Below are 17,587 nucleotides of genomic sequence, written 5' to 3'. Positions count from 1 at the left end.
ACTTCCAGCAAGTTAAAGTTGAACACCAAAGGTCAGGAGGTACGTTGCAAGAAATCACTATCACTCCATGGAAATGGGAAAGTATGAATATGAATTTCATTAGAGGGATGCCTCGTACAAGACCTCAACATAATTTAATTTGGGTAATTATAGATCGAATGACTAAATCAACTCATTTCCTACCTGTCAAGACTTCATATACAGTGGAAGAGTATGCCAGAATGTATATCTACGTATTAGTTAGGCTTTATAGGATACCTTTATCCATCATTTCAGATAGAGGCACGTAGTTCACTTCATAGTTTTGGTACTCTTTTTAGAAGGGCCTTGATGCAAAGGTTAAGCTTAGTACTGCCTTTCATCCCTAGACTAATGGTCTGGCTAAACGTACAATTCTAACATTAGAAAATACGTTGAGCCCATGTGTTTTAGACCTTAAATAAAGTTGGGATGACCATCTACCTTTGATTGAGTTCGCTTACAATAATAGCTACCATACTAGAATTTAGATGGCTCTATTTGAATTTAGATGGCTCTATTTAGATCACCCATAGGATGTTTTGAGATTAGCAAAGTAGTGTTGATTGGTCCAGCTTCTATTCTTGAAGCTATGGTAAAGGTTTAGTTGATTTGTAAGAGGTTGAAAACAGCCCAGAGTCGTCAGAATTCGTATACTGATGTAAGAAAGAGAGATCTTATATTTGATGTAGGATATTGGGTATTCTTGAAAGTGTCCCCTTTGAAACAAAAAATGAGAGATTGCAAAATGCTCATAGTTGTTACAATTCATATGCCAATGTTAGGAGGATAGAACTCATGTATGAAGTAGGAGATCGGGTATTATTGAATATGTCCCCTTTGAAGGGAATAAAGAGATTTGGAAAGAAAGGGAAGCTGAGTCACCAATTTATTTGTTCGTATGAGATAGTGAAGTGGGTAGGAAAGGTTTCTTAAGAATTTAACCTTACATCAAAAGTAGTTGTAGCTCACCTAGTTTTCCATATTTTAATGCTCAAGAAGTGGGTTGGAGGTCTATCTATAAGACCCCGCAAAATCCTAAGCTTAGCTTAGTCAGTTAAAGCTTGATAAGGGTTCCCTAACATAGAAAAGTTCAGTTAAATGTTAGGACAAGTTTATGTTAAAATAGTGGCTCAACACGATTAGGCCGCGTTGTGGTGAGTATCATGATGAGCCCTCCATCTCATCGCGCTGAAGGCCTTTTCAATATTTATCCAATTCCAATAGCTTACTGCGATTGCCTCGCCTCGCGGTAAGGCTCAAATCGACCATTGTCCCAAACCAGTAAGTCATCGTGATTCCACCACGCCATGGTGGATACAGCGATGACCCTGTCACGCGTAGCGGTGAGACTTTAATCTGCATTTCAATTATGGGATTTTAATTCCCAAAGGCAACTTAGAATTTTTCCATGACTCAGATCAACCTTTAAACACAAAACTATGCCCTAAATACCCTATTATGTCACTTTTCCTCACTTTCTCTCAAGAACAAAATCATTCTCTCTCAAGAGGCAAAAACCCTAATTTAAGAAATTAAGGTCAATCCCAAGAATCTCTCCAAGAACTCCAAGAAAACTTACAAATTAAGGTATGTTTAATGTTTATTCATGGGTCCCTTCAACACATGAAGTCCAAGAATCCTTTTTCAAAGTATAAAGATTGGGTATTTATGATTTCATATTTGAATTAGATTGAATTCATGTTCATGATATTAGTTGGACTCAATCTATGATTTAAGCGCATGTTTTTCCTGAAATTGAATAGCAAGTGTGAAGAATATTTAATTATCTTGATAAACCCTTGAATTTACAAAGTGATTAAAATGCTATGATGTTATTTTGATTTTAATCCATGATCTCGATTACAAGTTCCAGGATATGATCCTAATATATGTTGAACTACATGATATTCATGATAAGCCCTTCAATGAGCAAGTTAATTGTTATAATCATGTCAACCCTAAATGTATATGATTTAATGTACCAATTATGCTTCCCATGTGTTTGATGAATTGTCTATGAGAATGAAATAATGCAATTATAGCATGCTAACATGTGTTCTCCATTCATGTACAAGTTAATGAATTACAAGCGTTTGATGAAAAATCTGTATGAATGAGTTATGACCAAGTGAACATTTATATATTATTCAAAGTTATGCTTTGCTTTACTTTTCCTACTATCGTGTACTAGGTTATTTAATAACCGAACATTTAGCTGTTTATCTAGAGCCAATGTCAATTACAAAATAGTATCAGTCATGTCACAATCAATAATACTCTCAATCCATTATAGAACTTATTAGAACTTAGTTAGTTACAGAACTTAGGAAAGTTCAGTAATCTTAGTATCAGTCCAGTCCAATTAAGTATACTCAGTTTGGAGTAGGATTCATCACCGAGCGATCCTAGGGATCGGTGCACACCCATTAGTTAAGACTGGGTCCCCAGAAGTAATCCCTAAGTTCCTAAACTACATAGCCCATGTAGGTTATAAGATGTAACCCGTTAGATAGTACTGACATACTTAGGGATCACACACTAGTTTAGGACTGATCTCAGGGGTCACCCGGTAGATTAGGACTAACTGCACAAAAGTTATTAGTACCCGTGGAATAGTATTAGCACCCTTCTTGATGGGGTTACAGGGTGGACCCCAATTAGATTAGAAAGTGGCATGTCGGTTAGATGATTACCTCCCACATTTTTGATTTCAATCTTAGTATAGAATTCAGTTTAGTTCTATAGAATCAAGATTGTTAGATATAGTCAATCAGTATCAGTAACTCAATTATCAAAATTTAGTAATTAGCTTTAGAATAGCTCAGTTACAGTATACATTCACGTACATGCGTAGTATTGCATACTAAGTAGATACAGTAGTTTCAGTTTTTATGTACTCTTATGTTCAATTACTCTATATCATTCAGTCAGTATTGTTCATGCCTATGAGCCCTTACATTCAACCTTACCTCATCTAGCATACCAATACATTCCATGTACCGACGCATACTTTATCTTATGATATGATGTCTTATATCATAGGTTTGGATACTTTGGTTCCTGACAGTTCATAGAAAGATTCAGATTCAGCTAGCAGTAGATTTAGAATTGGGTCCTTATCTATCGAGGATATGCTTCATTTTAGTATTTCAATAGACTCAGTATTTCAGTAGAGGGATTTAGTTGAGGGATTGGCCCATCAACTCCACTTTCAGATAGTTTTAGTTAGAGGCTTTTTAGACTAGTTGTCAGATAGTATTTAGTTTTACAGATTGTTATTTCAATTGTTACACTCTATCAGTAATTAGATTTTGAACCTTATGGCAATTTATCCAAATTCTGTATTTACTACATTATTATTATACAGTACTCACAACAAATATCAGTCATGGGTTAGCTTATGGTCCTTTAGGATCGTAAGCACAATGTGGCACCCAAGGTGTAGTCCCAGGTCATTACACCATCCTTAGTAGTTCCCCTAGATATTATTGGGGTCAAGGATAACTTGACGTGCAAGGAGACTTCTGTTGAGACACTTTATAGACGGATAAAATCTAAGGAATAAGTATGTAGCATGAATAAAGTTTGTTTAGAGAAACCAATTGGTTGAGGGGGCCACTTAGGAAGATAAAGCCAATTGGAAGACCAGGTATCCTCATCTTTTTTTTTTCAACTTAGTTCCTGCTGAAGGTAAATAATTATCTCATACCAAAATTCTTTTTCCTTAAGTCTATTTAAGTATTCTTAAGTCATCTCTTTTGTTGTGAATGACTTGATCCTTGTGATAAATATAAAATTGGTCATAAATTTTGTGTAGGGGTGTGGTTTTTTGTAAAAAAAACAATCCTATATGAATCACATTTGAGGATGAATGTTTCTAAGGGGAGATATTGTAATATCCCATGTCTGAAGACCTCTATGTATTATACAACTCATTCCCTTGAGTCATACATACAACATATAAGTAGTCTATTGTAGTCTTATTCTAGATGGTGTGATATGGTTGAGATTCTATTTTTGGTATGACTCAACCCTTAGAGTTGTAAGACCACTACATGAGTCACGTAAAAAAGAATCATGAGGTCAGCTGCCTAGGTTCTCTATGTTTATGTCCAATTTATGAGTGGGGACCCAGCTTATCTGACTCATGTACAAGGACCCAGCTTATCTGAATCATGTTCATTGTTGAAAGATATTTCAGTTGTTTTATTTCTGATTAAGTTCTAATCAGATGGGGTCTGTCCTAGTGGCTCTCTAGTTAGTAGTAGAGGCTTTTCAGACTTTGTATGTGTTAATATGAAAGAGTTTTCTTTTAATATTTCCAAAGATAAAGATTTACGTTAGGCTACGGAATTGTTTGCCTTCAATTTCTACATATGGTAGTTCACTTTTCATGTAAATTTCAATCTAAATAGACATCATTTAAGTTAAACACAGTATGATGTATAGGGGTACATCCTGTGTGTTACATCATGGTTCGTGCCTATAGAAAGGTACAAAATTCAATCCCAACTTGGGTTATGGTTGGATTATATGTTGATCACATGATGTATGTCTATTCAGCACTTTATAGTCATACTTGTTCATTAATTAGTTATAGCATCGGTCTACAAATTTTAGTCTAATGTTTAGGTCATCATGTCTATCTCAACATGTTTATTTTATATAGTTTAGTGCATTTCGCACATTCTTAGTACATTAAAAGTAGCAATTGCATACTTTTCTTTGTGCTATATTATCTAATAATATAGGATCGAAAGTTCAACACCCTTATCGTAGTTTGCTTTATCCAGCTTCACTTAAGCAACTATGTTTTGTGAAACATTAACATTCAAGGACTTGTTATTGGTAGTTCTTTTGTTTTTCTCTATTTTAGTTTAAGCCAATTAGAGTTAGTTAGAGGCTTTTCCCGGTAACTCACCTTAGTAGAATCTTCCAAAAAGGCAGTAGAGGTTCATTTTTATATGATGTTAGGAGAATTTTATTTTGATTTTTTCTTAAGTTGATATTTGTATGATTGTTTTTTGATTATTCATACTTTATCTTCTTCACAATACTATTCAGTTTATACAACATTCAAAGTTTCAAGGTAGGCCACTGGTTAGCTAGGCATCACTTATGATTCTAAGTATCGTGTTACAACTAGGATTAGTCTCCAGTCATGATAGTGAAGCTTTTGATTACAACCATTGAAAAACAATAACAATATCAATTACTCAACCATTGCAAAACTAAAAGTCCTTTTCCTACCATGATCCTTCAATAATTCTATAAATAATATGAGAAGATCATAATGAGTACTTCAATATGCTTTACAACAATGATGTTTGACGACTAACAAAGGAAAAATAGTATGAGACAGTCTATAAAATTCTGTGCAAAGATGGAAAGCGTTTTTTATGCCAATACTTAAGGGATATAGGTTTAATTTTTCTTTCCATGGATATAGAAATGAGCTTTTTCTAGTGTCTCTTTTCCAAGCAGTGAGAGGGAATATTGTATGCCAAATTCTTAAGTAATTAGGTGAAGCACCTAGTTGTTGCTCATTAAAAACTATGACATGAAAAATGATGCCTCAAGGGGTTCTTCACCAATCATATGGACAATTTTTGTATATGATTTATCTGATATTGATACCACATGTAATTATCCATGAACCTACAATAAAAGAAGCGAAGAGGTGCAATCACAAATATGTTATCCAGAGTCACTACATAATAGATTATAACGTCAACATAGAAAATTATTCTTACTCAATTAAGTCTAATTTAGTCAACTATATTGGCATTGATGTTCTCCCTAATATCAAGTATAGTAAGATAAAATGGCTCATTATTTGGCCAATCCAATCTTAGCATACAGATATATTTGCAATGTTGCACAAAGCTATAAAATCAACAAGCATTATCTGGATACCAACTTCAAAAATTGATTCCCATTAATAAAGAAGAAGTTTGAAATTAATTTTTGGATATGACACAGTTATATGAGTCTAGTCTCTTTTAAACGAAGACACTCATCATTTGGAAATTGTTTTATCAAGAAAAGCATATTTCTGTGAGACAACACAAATCTATGAGAATATCATCCAAATCTGAAGAAAAACATCAAAAATTAATTCCTGACAATACAAAAGGTTTATGAATTGAATTTTGGATATGTTAGAGTAATATGGGTGTAGATTCTTTATAACTAACCATTAGTCATATGGAAATGAAATTCAAAATAGGGGTGACTTGAAAACTTTCTCTGAGTTGATTAATTAAGCTCAACAGTCAATTCACCTGCAAGTTAGTATATAGAATAAAAAAATGATATTAAAAAACCAAAAGTAAGTAACCAAAAGAAAAAAGATTTATCTTAGTTCAAAACACCATTGTGGTGCCTACTCCAGTCCCATTGGGTTTTAAGGGCTTTCTTTAGAGCCATTCAAAGAGAGAATTGGATTATAGACCGAGATAAAAAATTTCATCTTCGGTCTTCAATCTTCCTGTTTATAGCTTTTAGCTCATCTGGCTTCTTTTATATACAAGGAAAACCCAAGGGATTTCTTCTCAATCAAGGATTTGAACTGGTCCGTTAATTGAGGATCCCATCATATGGTACGTCCATAATAAATATGTTCATACATATGATATGACCTTATTTTCTCATAAATATACTCATAGTCATACATGTCCATACTAGATATGTCCATGTAGAGGGTGTGATCTTCCTTCCTTTCACAGTTCCTTTAGAGATCTTCTTACTATGTTGCTTTATGATTGCTGACTGTATTCTTTGTAATTTTTGATGTAATGAGACCTTTTCTATATCCTCTCTGACTTCCTTGTAGTTATGGATCGTTCGAGATGCTTCTACAAGTTTAGCTCCATAGACGATCCTTCTTTCCTTGATTAAATCATCAGTGTATCCTCCATTATTTCCATTATTAATTTGTCACTACAAAATATATTATGTTAACATAGAAAGCTAACAATATCCCCCCTTTTGATAATGACAAATAATAAACAACATTTGACTTCCTTGTGCTTTAGTCGTCTGGCTTCCCCTTTCGTGCAGATTCTTTTGCATCCATATTAGTGAACTACTATGTTCCTTTAGTGGGTCGACTCCCCTTATTTGGAGAGCTACCTGAGGTATCGTGTATATTTTGATAGAAGTTCTCATAGAACTTTTCAACATTCTTCGACAAATTGGACTAGGAATTCTGGAATGATATGGAAATCACATTTTTGGAGGAGTTTGTCTAAAATTTTATGGAGTCCACGCGAGAAAATAATCTAATGAATAGCTTGACACCCTCCTTCTTAGATACATCAAATGTTAGGCACACTTTGCCTACATCAGTACTAGTTTCCTTACCTAATTGTAATAGCGTGGTAGTTGACTCATATAGACGTAGTAGTCCTTTCTCTGTCACCTTGAGTCCCATCCCTATGTTCCTTGATTTTCTTTATCACACAGAACACAGGATTGGTCTAATTTTTGCTTTCCTTAGGTAGATGAGTCCGTGCTTTGGAAGAATTCTTCTTGCACCATTCAGAGTTGAGTAAAACATATCCCATACTGGAAAATGTTTTAAAGTCATATGTGGCTGCTACTTCTACCACAGGATACTCAAAGAGATCAATGGAGTAGTATAGAAGGATTCTAGTTATTAGTAGTCCATAGGGAAGCTAGCGGAGTCATGAGAATCTGTAATACTCTCCAACATATATTCTTGGAAATAGAAAACCCAATGGATTTTGTATTTTGTTACCATTCAATACAACATAAAAAATCTCGACGTCGTATTGCTAAGAGAACCTTTCTAAGGAATTAGGGTGGTGGAGAAAATATGAGCCAAAATTTTGCACTTGAAGCGGAGTGACAGAGGACCAAACGTGGATAAACTAATTTCTAGATTAGAAACAACCTCTTTAGCTTCATCGAAGCTAACCTCAAAGTTATCCATCCATGTAACATTCATAAAGGTAATGACCCCAAAGAATTTGGTATAAAAAAATTTTCAAGCATGAAATCTTTAAGAGCAATTCTTGTTCAAAAGCACAAGAGTTTCAAACGCACTGCTATCTTGAGAAAGGCAAAGATTTACATAAAATATACGTACAAGGTCGTCATAAACTTCTATACCATAGAGACAAAATACCAGATATATGTGTTGTTCTTTGAGAAAAGAATTTACATTGTAGTGAGATTCCTTTAACAGAGATAATTTCATAATTTTGTTGGGCACAACTGAATGGCTTTTGAAAGTAATGAACTTTTCCCCTTCCAAGAAAGTCCAGAATTTATGCATGTCCTCTAGTGAAAGGAAAGCTAGTGGGAAGAGATGAGTTTTCTTGACATATGAATTAGTACTGTGAAGAGCAGTTTTTATTATTTCAATATAGGGAATAAGAAAAGGCTTCCTCATAGTACCCGAAGACGAGACTTGGTTCATGACTGTCGAAATTGCAATTTAGATGATTTTTTGTTAGATTGGCCATAGATCTTGTTTGGGTCAAGGATAAATGAGGGGAGATGGGATTGGAGAAGGTTAAGTAGTAGGAAGTTTAAAAGAGATAAAGTGAACTGAGGTAACTTATGAAGTGAAAGGACGGTAGAGTTTGGGGATGTGAAAAGGTAAAATGAAAGTAATTAATGGGAGAGAGAAAAAGATGCATCAATATGGGTGGATAAAAGGTAATGAGGATGAGTTATAGGGATAAAATTTAAAATAAAATACTATTGTAAAACTTTTTTTGCCAAAATAAAGGACAGTAAAATCAAATGTCATTAATGCATTTAACACCAAAAATTTTTGTTAAAAAACAGAATCTTTCTTCTAATAATGGTTAAGTAAAAATATCAACAAGTTGATTTTAAGAATAAAAACGTTGTAAAGAAAAATCTCTAGTTTCTATATGAGCTCGGATAAAATGATACTAGGTATCTATATGCTTAGCTCTAAAATGACGCACTACATATTTTGACAAACAAATTGCACTAGTATTATCACACATGATAGACAAAAATTCAAAATATAAATTTAAATCTAGTAATTGATGCATAATTCATAAAATTTGAGTACCATAGTTTTCAATGGCTATGTATTCAACTTCGGTAGTTGATACATAAATAGAAGTTCACTTTTTGATATGCCATGAGATTAGGGCATTACAAAGAATCTGGCATGCTTCACTAGTACTCTTTCTATCATTTTGGTCATGTGCAAAATTAACATCTGAATTACAAATTAAGTAAAAATTATAGGAGTGAGGATACCATAGCCCAATATATGGAGTCCCGATGAGACAACAAATGATTCTTTTGAAGACAGTTGGTGGGACTTTTTGGTAGCCGATTGGTACCTTGCATATTTACAAATGATAAACCTAATATCTGGTCAGATTATAGTCAAGTATGGTTGCAATCCACTCATCCCTCTACATTTTTTTTCTTCAACATCTTTTTTGAATGTGTATGAATCAAGATTTTTTGAGGGACTCATTACAGTTCCAAATGCCTTTCCTTTTCCATTCAAAATTTTTTGATAAGCTTCTATGTAAATTTGGATTGACTGTTAAAGGTACCTATGGGAGTTTTCTTGATTTGTAATCCCAAAAGGAACATGATTTCACCCATGAGACTCATTTCAAATTGTCCCATTATAAAGTTAGTGAATTCTCACACCGGAAAGTGTTAGGACTACAAAATTAATATCATTGAAATAAATCTATACAATGAGTAAACTGGAGTCAATATTTTGAGTAAACAAATTGGTATCTTTTTACCCTCTTTGAAAATTATTGTTTAATAGAAAAGTACTCAATCTCTCATACCATTCCTTTGGGTTTGAGAGTTTGAAAATATGATTTGGATAAGATGGATATTTGAAAGTGGGATATTGTTTGACGTAAAATTCATCATGAATGAACCCATTTAGAAAATAACTTTTTGCTTCCATTTTATATAACTTAAAACATTTAAAAGCACCAAATGCCAACAAAATTTAAATTATTTCTAACCTTGCTAAAGGAACAAAGGTTTCATTGTAATCAATACCTTCCTGCTGAGAGTAGCTTTGAGCCACCATTTTGTCCTTATTTTGGATAACCTTACATTTTTTGTTCAATTTGTTTCTGCAGATCCATCTGGTTTCTACAACCGAGTAGTTCTTAGGTCTTTAGACTTGATGCAAGATTTGATTACATTCAAACAGATCTAGTTCTTGCTTCTTTACCTCAACATAAGGTTTATGTTTGAGGGCCTCATCAACCTTTTTAGGTTCACTTTGACACATAAGAGCTATTGATGATTGTTTTATTAATGTTGCTCTTGTCTGCATCTAATTATTTGGATTTCTTATTATTAATTCATTAGGAAAGCTTGCATTGTGTCATCATTATCATGGAACATTAGTTTTTCTTACGGCAAATGTGAGTTGACTATAGTTGAGCCATAATCGACTCTGAGGTTGTTGTTTCAAGTGTTATATCAAATTTGACACCTGACTATAAATCATTCACCTATTATTCATTTAACATAAGTTCATAGAAGAGTGGTTAGACTCATCAATTACAATATGCATGGATTCTTCAACATAAAGATTCCATTTATGAAAGTCTCTATAGGAACGACTAGTAGAAGAGTACCCAACAAAAATACTGTCAAGACCCAAACTAGGGCCTAGTCTTGATAGACATATCCTGCCCACCATGGGCCAGAGCCTACCTTCTTCGCGTAACATTCAGAGCACAATAAATGAATATATAGAAAGACAACCAAAATAGTAATACATATATGTGAATCAGATAAAATCAAAGAGTCTCAATGAAACAACCAATCATCCTAATGTTGTCCACATAGCCTCTAAAAAAAGATGTACCAACTACGTTGTGATATTTCCCCAGCTATGACAAACGGAATCCAAAAGAGATACTATAAAATAAATGAAACAAGTGAAATGACCGGCCTTCAAAAAGATTGAGGCTCATCACTTAACAGTAGATCCACAGGAGTACCAAATCACCTAATGCTGGACATGAGAAACAAAATAGCCCTCGGACCCTACCTCAAGAAATGATGCATTATCTAGGAACGGTTCATTGGGATGAGCACTAGAATATAACTCAGGGAAAGATATAAAATAATGCCATTTACCAAAACCAGTCAAAAACCACATGCACAACATTTACACAAACATATATAGGATGCCAGGATAGGGACAAGGATCATGAACATGAAGGTTTAAGCCATTATCCTAAACTGTGTTGCTAGCTCAGTCCTAAAGGCACCCAGGGGCTATACGGGTCTTGCTCCTCCTGCTGGAAGATACCTAAAGTGCGTTTGCTACACGAACCAAGGAACGGATAACCACACAAAGGTGATATCCATCCAACAAAAATAGTAAGTATCCAGAGACGGCGTCATATAGATCCCCACACAAGAAAATATGGTTTCCAGTATTGTCCCCCAAAGGACTATACCTTCACGGTGAGCAACACAATTCCCTATAAGCCCAAATTAAAATAGTTTCCACATAAACCCAACTACCAAGGATTCTATATTAAGGCATTTTCCAACATGGTATCATAATACCAATATGCTTGCAAGCTAGTTCAGTTATGCCAAAATTGTCCATTTAACTATTTAACTCCCAAGTTCTATTTAAATTCTAAGACCATCCCCCCAAAGGGCATTTCAAAGTCATTGTTATCCATTTATCCATTAATGAAATGCAATGTTTTCAAAGATCAAATTAAACTATGTAAATAGTCATATTTAAAACCAAGATTTGTCAAGTGAGTTAAGGCTAATGCCACTATATAGCCAAATTTTCATCAAATTGGGGAAACTTATGTTCCCGATTCGAATACACATAACAATGTATCCATTTAGTCCCAAAACCATCAGTTAAAGCATGAAATGTACATTTAAACAAGGGAGAAACAATTCAAGTTTCAATCAAAACCCCACAACCCACTTTCAAACCTATAAATTCAAATCGTATGAATAGAGATTAAATAAATGCCATAATGTAAAATTCAAGTTAAGGAAAAGAAAAATTCCAGAAATATAAAAGAAATTGAAGACAATTCAAAGTTTGGAGCTCAAAATAATGATTTCTTGAAAAACCCTTGAGCTTTTCTTGAGTTTGGAGTTAAAGAAGAAATGAATGGACTTTTATCTTTGAAAAATAAAGGAAAGAGGATTAATTGGTGTTTAAAAGTCGTGAAAGGGGTAAAAAGACCAAAAGAATGTCAACCCAAATAAAAAGAAAAATAAAGAAAAAATGCATAGCGGCGTGGCACGTTGCAATCACAGAGCTTAGCCTCTGTGCTACACCCTTATTATGGAGCCTAAGTGGTATGGCACGCCACTATCACGGAGGCTTACTGCCTCGGAGTTCCAAAATAGCACAGAACCCCTTCTGAAAATTGTAAAAATTCCCAAAACACAATTTTAACATACCACAACACAATTCAAGTCAAAAAATAACATTACGCATGCGGGAGGGTCAAAAATTAATTAAATAAAATTTGTGGGGTCTTGTATTACCCCTCCCCCTTTGGATCATCCATCCCCGAATGAGGAGTTAGGATACTTTACACGACAATAGATGGAATACATCACAACCAAATGATAGATTCAAAAGGGAAATAAAACTTATTCCTCAAGCACTATCATCCATCAGAGGGAATACAAACGGGTACTTTGATTTCATATCTTCCTCGACTTCCCATGTAGCCTCTTCCACCGTTTGATTTTTCTAGAGAACCTTTAATAAATCTACATCCTTTGTTCTCGATCTAAAAATCTACCTATCAAATATCTCAACTCGGGCTTCCTCATAGGACAATGAATCTGAAACACCAACGTCCCCAACTAGTACTATTAAAGAAGGATCACCCACACACTTTTTCAGCATAGATATATGGAGAATAGGATGAATAGAGGTAGAACTTACTGGTAAATCTAACAAATAAGTGACATTCCCAATTTTATTCACAATCTGATATAGGCCAATGTAAAAGGGACTGAGTTTTCCCTTCTTCCCAAAGCTCATGACTCTTTTAATAGAAGAAACCTTCAAGAACAACCAATCACTAAACTCGAACTCCAACTCCCTCTGTCTCACACCTATATATAACTTTTAGCTACTCTGAGCAGTCTTAAGTCTTTGTCTAATTACTTTCACCTTCTCCATAGCTTGGTGAACCATTTCAGGGCCAATTATCTTAGTCTCACCCACCCCGACCTATCCAATAGGAGAACTAAACCTTCTACCATAAAGAGCCTCAAAATAAACCATTTGGATGCCAAAATGATAAAAATTATGGTAATCCAACTCAATAAGAGATAAATGGTCAACCCAGCTTCCTTTAAAAAAAATCACACAAGACCATAGCATATCCTTTATGGTCAGGATAGTACGCTCCGCTTGTCCATCCTTTTGAGGGTAGAAAGCAGTGTTAAGGTTCACCTAAGTACCCAAATCTTTTTGAAAAGAATTTCATTAATTAGAAGAAACTATGTACCTCATCCTAAAATGATGGAAGATGGCTCTCCATGAAACTTAACTATCTCCTGTATAAACAACTTGGCATAATTCTCTCTTGAGTAGTTAGTCCTCACCGGCAAGAAGTGAGCAAACGTACTAATTCTATCTACAATACCCCAAATAGAATCATACTTATTGTGAGAACGCAGAAGACCTATAACAAAGTTCATATTGATCATCTCCTACTTCCACATAGGAAATTCTATCTCTTGGGAAATGCCACCAGGCCTCAAATGTTCAACCTTGACTTGTTGATAAACTATTTACTTAGCAACAAAATATGCCACATCTCTCTTCATATTATTCCACCAATAAATTTTCTTCGAATCATGATGCATCTTAGTTGAGCTCGGATGAACTGTATATCTAGACTCATAAGCCTCAGTCAAAATCCTTTCCCGTATCCCATCTACATCAGTAACGCAAAACCTTTCTTGATACCTCTAAATGTTATCTCCCTCAATCTCGAATGCAATAACCCTTTTCTTACCCACATCATCCATAATCAACATAAGAATTGGTTACAAATTTTGCTACTCCTTAACCTCAGTACCAAGAGATGATTTAACCACTTCTATAACAATCACTCTCCCATCCTCAGAGTCCAAGCGATGAATCCCAAAATTAGCCAATATGTGAATATTTTTCACGAAACCTCTTTTCTCCTCATCAATGTGAGATAAGATCCCCATAGAAAACCTTCTAAGAGCATGATCAATAATATTAAGTTTACCTGGATGGTAGTAAAAGCTCATGTCATAATCCTTAAGTAGCTCGAGATACAACCTTTGCATGAGGTTCAATTCCTTTTATGTAAAAACATACTATTAGGTCTTGTGGTTTGAATAAAGATTACATGCACCCTGTTTAGATAATAGCACCAAATTTTAAAAGCAAAGGCCACAGCCTCCAACTCCAAATATAAGGTAGATGATTCCTCTCATGCACCTTTATCTACCTGGAAACATAGGCAACAACCTTACCATGCTGCATCAAAACATAACCCAGTCCTACATGAGATGCATCACAATAAACAACAAACCCATCAGTACCCCTGGGTAGAGCCAAAACATGAGCAGAAGTCAACTTATCCTTCAACTTCTAAAATCTACCCTCCCAAGCATCAAACCTCAAAAACTTAATCTTTTTCTGAGTCAACCAAGTTAGTAGAGCAGCAATAGATGAGAAACTTTCGACAAACCACCTATGGTATCTCACCTAACCCAAGAAGTTCCTAATGTTGGTTTGAGTCGTGGTTCAAGGCCACTTCTTAACTACCTCAATTTTCTGTGCATCCACCTTGATCCCCTCAATAGAAAAAACATGCCTATGAAAGGTCACAATAGTTAACAAAAAATTGCACTTAGAATATTTTGCATACAATTTGTGGTCCTTAAGAGTCTACAACCCTATTCGGAGGTGATTGGCATGTTCATTCTCACCTTTTTAGTACAACATGATGTCATGAATGAAGAATACAACAAAAAATAAAGATACTACTTGAACACCTGATTCATAAGATATATGAAAGCTGCTAGGGCATTAGTCAACCAAAATGACATAACCAAGAACTCATAATTTCCATATTAGGTTCTGAAAGCAGTCTTGGGAAAGTCAACCTCCTTAATTTTTAAATCATGGTAGTCATAACGAAGATCAATCTTAGAATTACCTAGCACCCTGAAGTTGGTCAAAAAGATCATTAATCCTAGGAAAGGGTACTTATATTTCATTGTAACCTTATTCAACTACTTATAGTCTATACACATTCGAAGAGAACTATCTTTCTTTCGAACAAAAAGTACAGGAGCACCTTGTGTAGAAACTGTAGAACAGATAAGATCCTTATCAAGAAGATCTTTTAACTTATCCTTTAGCCTCTTTAGTCTAGTCGGACTTATCCAATAAGGAGGAATGAAAATGGCTCTGGTATCTAATAAAAGATAAATCCTAAAGTCTATTTCCCTATGAAGAGGAATTCCAAGAATATCATTGGGAAAAACTTTAGAAAATTCATTGAACATAAGAGCAGATTATAAAAGAGGACTTTCAGAATTTGAATATGTAATCTGAACTAGATGATAAAGACACCCTTTTGAAATCAACATTTGAGCTTTAAGATTGAAATAAATTTCCCTTTGGGTACTAAGGAACTCCCTTCCAATTCAATCACTGACTCAATAGGAAAATGAAAACTTACCTTTCGGGTCCTATAATCAAGAGAACCTTAGCACAAATGAAGCCAATCCATCACTAAGATTATATCAAAATCCACCATATCAAGTTCTATCAAATCCACCAGTGTCTCAATATAAAAATGGACACCACACAACACATATAGATTGTTCTAGCAACAACAGAATCACCTACTATAGTATAAATAGAAAAGGGGTTGGAAATATTTTTAGGACCAAAATCATAGTGTACATCTACATAAGGGGGGACAAAACGTAGTTTAGAACCCAGATCAAGCAAACAATAAAAATTATGAGAGAAGAGTTGTAACATACTAGTGGAAACATTAGGGGATGCCTCAGGTTCCTAATGAGTAGCAAGTGAATACAGACAATTCTGGACAATGTCGGCACCTAAAGTGGCACCCTTAGGTGCAAGCACCAAAAAAGTGGTAGTCAAAAGCTTATTAGATCTAGTGACAACTATAGCCATACGATAATTTCCCTACAGATGAGCTGGATTACCATAACTAAAACACAAGTTCCTACCCTCCACATAATATTCATGGTGAAGCTTCTAATAAAATTGATAAGGAGATTATGGTAGGGCTGACTAAGATCCACTAACCTGATACTAGGCACCGTGGGCCTTAGGACCACTGCTAGCCTAAAAATAATGATCACTCAAAGGCTTAGGGTAAAGAGTACTATCCATCGAGTATGAATTTCCCCAATCCTTCTTTTTGGTCTATTGTCTACTATCTCTCCCATCGTTCTACTGACTTGCACCCTATTCTAAATAACTAAACTTCTTGCTCTACCTCTCTACAATCTCTACATACCTTATTTTCTCATTCATCACATACTATATATAAACCACCAATGGAGAGATGTCTATATAATTGTTCAATATCACAGCCTTACAGTCTACACCAAATAATGGGATAAACCAGAAGCAAATTCCTAATTCTAGATCTCATATTAGACAATAACTACAAAGCATAAGAAGACATCTTCTGGAACTTCAGCGCATAATCCTTAACACTTATCTTACCCTACTTCAAGTTAACAAACTCATTGACCTTAGCTTCTCTCAACTCCTGAGGAAAGAAGCATTCAAGAAAATAACCTAAAAAACTTATCCCGCACTGCCAATTCAGCCTCTTTACTTCTTATTGCTTACAACTTTTTATACCACTGGTAAGCCACATCTTTCAACTAAGAGATAACAAACTCCGCACTTTCAAAATTAGTAAAATTTACTACCCTAAAAATCTTCTACATCTCATCAATAAACCCCTGATACTCCTCCTCAACCTTAGAGCCTATAAAGGTTGAGAGATTCAACATTAAAAGTTATCCAACTCGAGTGACCTTAGATGAACTAACAGAAGAACCAACATCATAAAAATGATGTGGATATGATGCAGCCTGTTCTGTCAGCATATGAAAAAACTAGAGAAACCCTGTATTAGAAATATCTCCCTAAGGTGTTTAGACGTGAATATCACCAACCCGAGAAGCCAAAAGAAAACTTATCAGGATTGGTAGTACTCCACATGGAGTAGTACTGTTAGTAGTATGGACCATAGACTAGGTCTGAGTTCTATAAATAGGATGAGTTCCCTCCATATTTTTCTCAGGTGGGATAGAAGTTCTGGCAGAGTTTCTATGATAGTCAGATCTTTAGTAAGGCATGATTTGAAATATGAGTAGACAAAAAATTATAGAAGTCTCAAGAAAACTAGACTCTATAGCTCTAAATAGAACACAAGAAAGGGAAATATTCCAAAATACCTTCTAGTCTCCCCTTATAAGTATGGCATGCTACACACCTATAAAA

This window comes from Capsicum annuum, chromosome 3 (genome assembly GCF_002878395.1).
Source record: "Capsicum annuum cultivar UCD-10X-F1 chromosome 3, UCD10Xv1.1, whole genome shotgun sequence".
Lineage (NCBI taxonomy): Eukaryota > Viridiplantae > Streptophyta > Magnoliopsida > Solanales > Solanaceae > Capsicum > Capsicum annuum.
Note: the sequence above shows the minus strand (reverse complement) of the source record.